Here is a 7,974-nt window from a genome sequence, read left to right as displayed (position 1 = left end):
TTAAACCCCGAGGTCACACTTAAATGCTGACACTAATTTGCGCAATCTGAAAAGTTTTTAACGGTGCATTTATAAGTAATACAATACATACTTAATATATTTAAACAAAAGTTGAAGTACATACCAACGGACTTTTATTAAAATCTGTTGCAATCCAAATTAAATTATTGTGTCCTCCTTATGCTCTTATAAGAAATATTTTCTGTTGTTTTTTTTGTATGATAAATTTTTTCGAAAACACAAATTTCTTTTGAGTGAGGTGCTTATTGCTCTCCTATCAATCAAAAAGAATACTCTTGGATTTCTCGCTTAGGAGACATCACTTTTTGCTCCTAAGCGAGTAATAACGGAGTACAAAACCGACAAATCTCGCTTATTGCTCCCAAATCATGCCTCAGGGAGCATTCTTTGATTGCTCGCTTAGGAGATCTCTTATTAAGCTCCTAAGCGAGTTCGGGAGGAATATGGGATGTTTTCTATGTGCACTCCCTTGTTGTCTTTTCGGGAGGTTTCTGGGAGGTAACTATGGGAGCACTCCCGTATTGCTCTATTAGGAGGTTTGTGGGATGATAATTCTGTGTGTGCTCCCCGATTGCTCGTTTAGGAGGTAAAAGGGATTACTCCCCCTCCTAGGACATCCAATGTTAAAGGGAGTATACAAAATGACAAGCTTATACACAGAAGCATAGGGAGCAATGGGGAGTATTCGTATACTCCCAAGGGAGTACTCACCGAGCAATCGTACGATGCTCCCAAGTTCTACTGGGCTTCTACGGCAAATGATAAAATACAATTAGCGCAACATACACAACTATCACATAGCATGTATCAGCTGCAGAAGAAATATGATAAGAATGAAAAGGAAGCCTCGCCGCAATCACAAGTCGAACGTGTTTCCGCATCGGCTGTTGCATTACATGCTCAACAACAATTGCCACAGGCGCTATTCCAATTGCAAATGAAGTATGACGAGGGTGCCGGGAAGGTACATCAACAGAATGAGCAACGCAAGCATGTTGATGGTAACCACCAACAGCACAATAGTCATCAGCAGGCGCCGGCACCACCCGCCAGTGAACAGCATTTGCATCATCCACAAATGGCACATGGCATTATGTTCCCATTGCCACAAATACGCAACGAGCAACCCACAGCACAACAACATCATACACATAACCTACATCAGCAACAGCCGCAACATAACCCACACCAACAGCAGACGCAACAACATCATCCGCTCACCATATTTGGCACATCGGCCGCCTCTAGTGCCATGAGTCGGATGAATGCTGAGCCGCCTATGGGAAGCGGCATGCGAGGGCCGCATGCCGGTAACGACGACGTCGACGACAATGGCGGCGCTCGCAGATGGGGAGACATGAAAGGGGAATGTTTACCGGACAAGTTCTACATGTACATATAATATCTACTAAACATACAATGCTAGTATACAATATTAAAAAAGAAAGAAAAAATATATATAATTAAAATAACTCGAAATCACTTATATAAATATGCATACATATAATACAATATAATTGTTAATATTTGTAAAAACTATGAATTAGTGTTAAACAAACAGACATAAAAATAAATAAGTTTTCCAATCGGTTTAATATACATTTATATATGTAGGTAATACATATGTACATACATGTGTATACATTTTGAATATACATATAAACCAAAACCGGCGGGCTTTCTAAATACACATATGTGTACCACTTACTGATAAAATTTTCTGTGGAGTTTCTTTCCTTCCAATTATATACATACTTACATATGTAAGTATGTAATACTAATTTCAAATATGACCCAAATCGGTCCATAAATACGAGTTTTCCAAAGAACCACCACACCACAACGGCCGACATACACACAAACATTGCAAGTTTCCGCAAACGTATATTTTTATACCCGAGCGCACTTGTGCACAAGGGTATATTAATTTTGTTCACATAACGGTTGTTTGTAAAAGCCAAAACGAATCGAGATAGATATAGACAAATGTATACATAAATGATCAGAATGAAAAGAGAAATCGATTAAGCCATCCATGTCTGTCTGTCCGCCCGTCTGTCCGTCTGTCCGTCTGCCCGTGTACACGATAACTCGAGCAAAAATTGAGATATCTAAACGAAATTTGGTATGTAGGTTTCCGTTAATCCAAGGTAGGTTGGTATTGAAAATGGGAAATCGGACTGTAACCACGCCTACTTCCCATATAACGGTAATTTCCAGAAATACGAAAACTGCGATATTTCAGGAACTACTGAAGATAATTCACTCAAAATGGATGTTTACGATAATTTGTAGACGAAAAATAAGAATATTATACATTTTTGGAAAATGGGCGTAGCCACGCCCACTTATGGTTACATGTGTATATCTCGGTAACCGCTGCACCAATTTCTTCCAAACTTAGCAAGGTTGTTGGCCTTGATACAGCATACTAAATGGCCGAAAATGTAAAAAATCGGACAATAACCACGCCCACGTCCCATATAACGGTAATTTTCGGAAATACGAAAACTGCGATATTTTAGTACCTACTGAAGTTTATTCACTCAAAATTGATAATTACAACAACTTTTAGACGAAAAATAAGAATATTATAAATTTTTGGAAAATGGGCGTAGCCACGCCCACTTATGGTTACATGTGTGTATCTTGGTAACCGGTGCACCAATTTCTTCCGAACTTGGCACAGTTGTTGACCTTGGTGCAGTATACTAAATGGCCGAAAATTTAAAAAAATCGGACAATAACCACCCCCACATCCCATATAATGGTAATTTAGAGAAATACAAAATCTTCGATAAATCAGTAAATATTAAAGCTAATTTATTCAATGTTGATGCTTGCAACAATTCTTTACCATGAAATACGTTTATGGTAAAATTTGGAAAATGGGCGTGGCACCGCCCACTTATAATCACATATTTGTATGTATATCGGTAACAGTTCTACCAATTTGTACCAAACTCGGTATTTTTATTGTGCTTGCCACATAAAAGCAAAATGTGAAAATTATTGAAATCGGACTAAAATTACGGCCGCTTTTCATATAACGCTAAATTTCAGAAATGCTTGAAACTGCGATATTTCGAAATTTAAAGACGCTAATTTACTCAAAATTGATACACCCCGGCTTACCATGTAACGATAGCCTTCGGAAAGGTGAAAAAACATTTATTTAATACTTGCGCCGGGTATTTAATGTTCGGCTCCGCCCGAACTTAGACTTTCTTACTTGTTTATTTAAATCCTTTCCTGTACATTAGAAAAATAGCTTCAACACAAATAAAGAGCCTTTCAAAATAATAAAGGAATCAGAGTTATAAAACAGCAGCTAAAAATAATAACAAACAAATATTTGAAAACAGGGAACCAAAATAACATTATGAAGTACTTCAAAAATTTAACTTGTCAAGGCCTGTATATGTTCGTAGAAGAAAATGGTGGATATCGTTCTCATCCTCATGACATCCTTTAAAAGGATCAAGGATGCTTTTTATATTTCTACTTTCTTTTGAAAAAAATCAGCTTCAACTATTAAATCTGACTTCTATTTTTTCAGTAAGACGATAACAGTTAAATCAAGCCAAATACTTTTTTGTCAAAAATAAAAGCCTTGGCATAGTAACGAACACCCCTTTACCCTAATAAGAAAATTTGGTATTAGTGGATTATAGATTTTATAAATATACATATGGCCAATTCTACAGGAAAGTAAAACAGCCCCTTTTTTTTTTCTTTCAAATATTGAACATATTAGTGATTATTGGTATTCACTATATCTGTCAGCTGCTTCTGACACTAATTCTTGTCATGTCCAAGCATTTTGTGTTTAATATTTTGCTCCTTTTGTCGATGGATTTTTCACGAACCTAAAAACAGTTTTCGATACTTCAACAAGGAAAAATACAAAAATTTCCTTGATATATTTTGGCCGATTAAGTTCTGAACGATAGAAAATAAATTAGTTTAGCAGGATACGTTCCAAGTTAGCGAAACAGTTTTTTGGACCTCCTTTTAAGTGGTAATGAAATGTACCGCAAATGTTAAGTGTAACGTTCCCAGTGAAAAACTAAAAAAGTTGTTTTTCGGATAATTAAGTACCTTCTCCAAACGAATAAATAACATGTTTTCTTAGTATTGCCGATATCATACTGATACCATATGGAAAAAAGGACTCATAGCTGACTTCGTTGCACAATTACCTAATAAATAAATGTAACGTGGCCAGTGCTTTTCTTTTTATTTAACATTTGTTATTGACTTGATAACTATCCTCATTTCAATCATATTTAAGAATGTATTTACATGAACAATTGCGAATTGAGCATTACACTGCTAAATTTTAATAACTACTCTATTGAAATAAATCGAAACTAACATTTGTAAAATATTATTTGAAATCTTTATCTCTTAAGATTGATTTTGACTATATATTTGCCTATAATTCAATTAGATTTTTTGGAGCATATACATCTGATAAGTTATCTGCCCATTATAGTGATTGTACTCATAATACTACAATTTTATAGATTCTGATACAAGTCTACACCAGACTATGAAGAGTTTATAATAATAATAATAATAGATTGGCGCTTACACATATGTTAGTGCTTGGCCGAGCTTCTCCTCCAAATTGTGACGTGCGCCTTGATGTTGTTACACAAAGGGGAGGGACCTACAGTTTTACGCCGGCTCCGAACGGCGATTGTATTTATATGAGAAGCTGTTTTTCATGGCAGAAATACACTCGGAGGTTTGCCATTGCCTGCCGAGGAGCGACTGCTGTTAAGAAAAAGCCTTTTTTCTATATTTTTGCGAAGTTGCTTTGACCAGGGATTGAATCCAGGCCCTGCGGAGTGTAAGCGCTCACTGCTTACCACTACACCACAGCGGCCACCAGAAGAGTTTATAAGTCTATTTATTTTGATTGGTTTTGTTTATCGGCCTTTAAATTGTAAACTGACGTAATTTTTATTTTATAAGCTTGAGGCCCAGATAATACATAAAATACGGGTTTTAGTTCTTTAATTTTTAATATCGATATTTCGACTTCAATCTGAGGTCATCTTCGTGAACTCTTAGTTGTCGGTCGACCGGGCACAACTAAGAGTTCCTGAAGATGACCTTTAGATTGAGGTCGAAATATCGATATTAAAAATTAAAGAACTAAAACCTGTGTTTTATGTATGCTATTTATTTTGTAAAAATTTGTTTATGTTACAACTTTTCTATAAAATTTAAAAACACTTCAAAGAAAAAATACCAATTTTTTCTTATATAAAATATTTTAAACAAAAAAGTAGTAATTAGTAATACAATTGAGTACTTTATTTAAATAAAACAGAAAATTACTTTTATTTTCTATATGTAACCCGTTATGTAAAAAATCAAAAACCATGGAGTTTTTATATTTTTATATGCCTTAGACTTCTGTTACATATACTTTTGCTTTATTCTTAACAGGGCACATTAGGTCAAAGGATTACTTTTTCTGTGCGAAATTAATAGCAGCTAAAATATTGCATTATTTTAATGTAAAAAGATGGCAAACGTTAAAACAAGTGTAAAGGCAGTAAATCAAATGTTAAACAAACTTGGCTTTCGTAAAACAGACTTTTCTGCTTTTTTGTATGTTCAAATGATGAGTATATGTGTTTAGGTAGTACTCAAAAACATTGTCCAATTAGCTTGGTTTTGACACAAGTTATTTTCTTACCATACTCAACCCCCTCCCCTTTAAAATGAGCTACATAATAAAATAAGTATGGTCACATGTACATAAATGGTTTCTTCTAGCGATTAGTTATGGCATTATCGAAATTCCTAAATTAAAAAAAGAAAAATATTTACATGTCTCGCAGATATATCTTGAGGAGATATTCCTAAAGCAGTTAGTCTTCATAAAACATTTCGTTTTCACTTGAGGTTTCAGTATTTCCAAATTCTCCACCGATATTATTTATATTCAGAATACAAATGCACATTTACCAAAAATTGCTGGTAACTTCCTGAAAAGAATACGAATGTTTATGAAACTAATTTGTTAAAAGAATGTTCAAAGCTCTATTCACTTTGAGTAAAAAAAAATCGAGATTTCAGTCCGTAAGTTCTCTCAAGGTTTTGCCTTTTTGCGAAGGCGCTAGTGTATTTGTAACATAGCCTCGGCTACGCTACAGGAGATGAAATGTAATCCAAATTGAGGCTGCTATTTTTGTTTGCTATCACATACTTCCATTTTTACTATTTATCACCATTAAAATGGATTATTTATCACCAAAAAATGTTGGAGATATTTTTGGAGATAGCTAAAAATTCGGAAAAAGGTTAGCTATCCTATTTTAGCACTTTAGCGATAGTGAAAGTTAGAATCCGGCTGATGGTCGACACAGCAAGAAACGCTATGTTTTTAGATCTAAATATTTTAGCATCCTTTCCAAATTGTTTCCCATAATTTTCATATTTATTTGATAAATAATTGTAAAAAATACGCGTTTTTTTTCTAAGAGTTTCATGGAACTTTCGCAAATATCAGCAGCGCCAAATTTTTTTTCAACTTTAAACAACTTGCCTTTTGTGATAGCATGATAGCCCAGAAAAAAACCGTTTTTCTTGAAAACGGCTAAAAACGGTAAGTTAAGTAAAACAAATTCAACTCATTACATCTTATTTTATGCATTTCCGATTCCATTTTGTTTGCCGAAAGTTAACAAAATTGTAAAAGCTTACATAAAATCATAAATGGAAATAAATCAGAAAATTTTTGAGGTTATGCAAATAAGTCAGTTTATTTGCAAACAAATGATAAAAAAGTAACTTTTTTAAATTGGGACATAGGTTCTCACTTAGATATAGTTTTGTTTCCCATTTAAAATTATCTTTTATTTATTCGAACTTTGCAAAAACAATGCACTTGAAATTTACAAAATAAACCGGTTGCGCAAACAACGTATCAGTAACGTTTTGAAAGTGTAAATTTGGTTTATTGCTGTATAACGGTGTTTTTTATTTTACAAAAACTAAGTGAAGTTTCTGTTATTTTGGAGTATTCCCTACAGAATGGCAACAAAAAATTATGTAAAACTGCCTTTACGAAATCGGACTTTCGCACAGCCAAATGCATCATTTCACCTAATGTGCAGGGCTGCGGGTGAACAAGAACGAATTAATGCTTAAAACACTAATAATTATTTGTTTAATTTAAATACTGTAGCATAAGCACATCGCCCTTTTTACTTTAATTGTCATGTGCACATAAGTAATGTATAAACAAATAGGAATGTACACAAACAACAGTTTACCCAAATCAGTTACATTGAACTCAGCGGGAGTTTATGCAAAGACTGCATTCATCGCACATAGCGAGGATCTTGTTACACTTGTGCGGACGGTCAAAGACACCGCCAAAGACAGTCGCAGTGACTAACTGATCCACAACGTCAGTTTGTCAATGCGACTGACATATTTATATATTTATTGCAACCATATGTTGACTTAGCATATTTTAGAGTTATGTAGTTAGTTTGTAGGTATTAGTAGTATATTTGTATACATTCTAGTTCATAAATAATTTGTAAGTGTTGGTGTAAGAATTTGGTATAAAAGAAAGTGAAATCAATAAAGTAAACCAATTGGTGATCAAACTCCAACCAATAACTTATTATTTGCTATAATACGGTATTCACTTGTATTAGTACTTTTTCTGATTTTTTTTTGTATAAGAAAAAATTTGTATTTTTTCCTTTTAAGTGTTTTTTCTCAAATTTTTAGATACGAAGTATCCAAATATTCACATAAGAAGAAAGGGAATTTAATCGCCTTTACAACGATACCAATTTTTTAAAAATCAGTGAGTAATTTTTCTGGTAAAATTTTTTTTTGATAAAAAAAGTTATTTTTTCCTCTTAAGTGTTTTTTATCAAATTTTTATTCACAAAGTATACAAATATTCACATA

The 7,974-nt window shown here is 33.7% G+C and overlaps 1 protein-coding gene across 1 annotated transcript in view; it reads left to right on the top strand.

Moving 5' to 3' along the window:
• LOC118745286 (putative mediator of RNA polymerase II transcription subunit 12) overlaps positions 1-1,544 on the top strand; it is a gene marked incomplete at its 5' end in the record, with an annotated part of 9,092 nt that extends 7,548 nt beyond the window's left edge. The window contains one exon of the mRNA XM_036478811.1: positions 1,320-1,544. The remainder of the gene's footprint in view (positions 1-1,319) is intronic.
• Between the last annotated feature and the right edge of the window lie 6,430 nt (positions 1,545-7,974).

Source organism: Rhagoletis pomonella, unplaced genomic scaffold (assembly GCF_013731165.1).
Source record: "Rhagoletis pomonella isolate Grant_MI unplaced genomic scaffold, Rhpom_1.0 Rhpom_scaffold_00008, whole genome shotgun sequence".
Lineage (NCBI taxonomy): Eukaryota > Metazoa > Arthropoda > Insecta > Diptera > Tephritidae > Rhagoletis > Rhagoletis pomonella.
The sequence above is the reverse complement of the archived record's forward strand: the minus strand, read 5'-3'. Positions and strand labels throughout refer to the sequence as shown.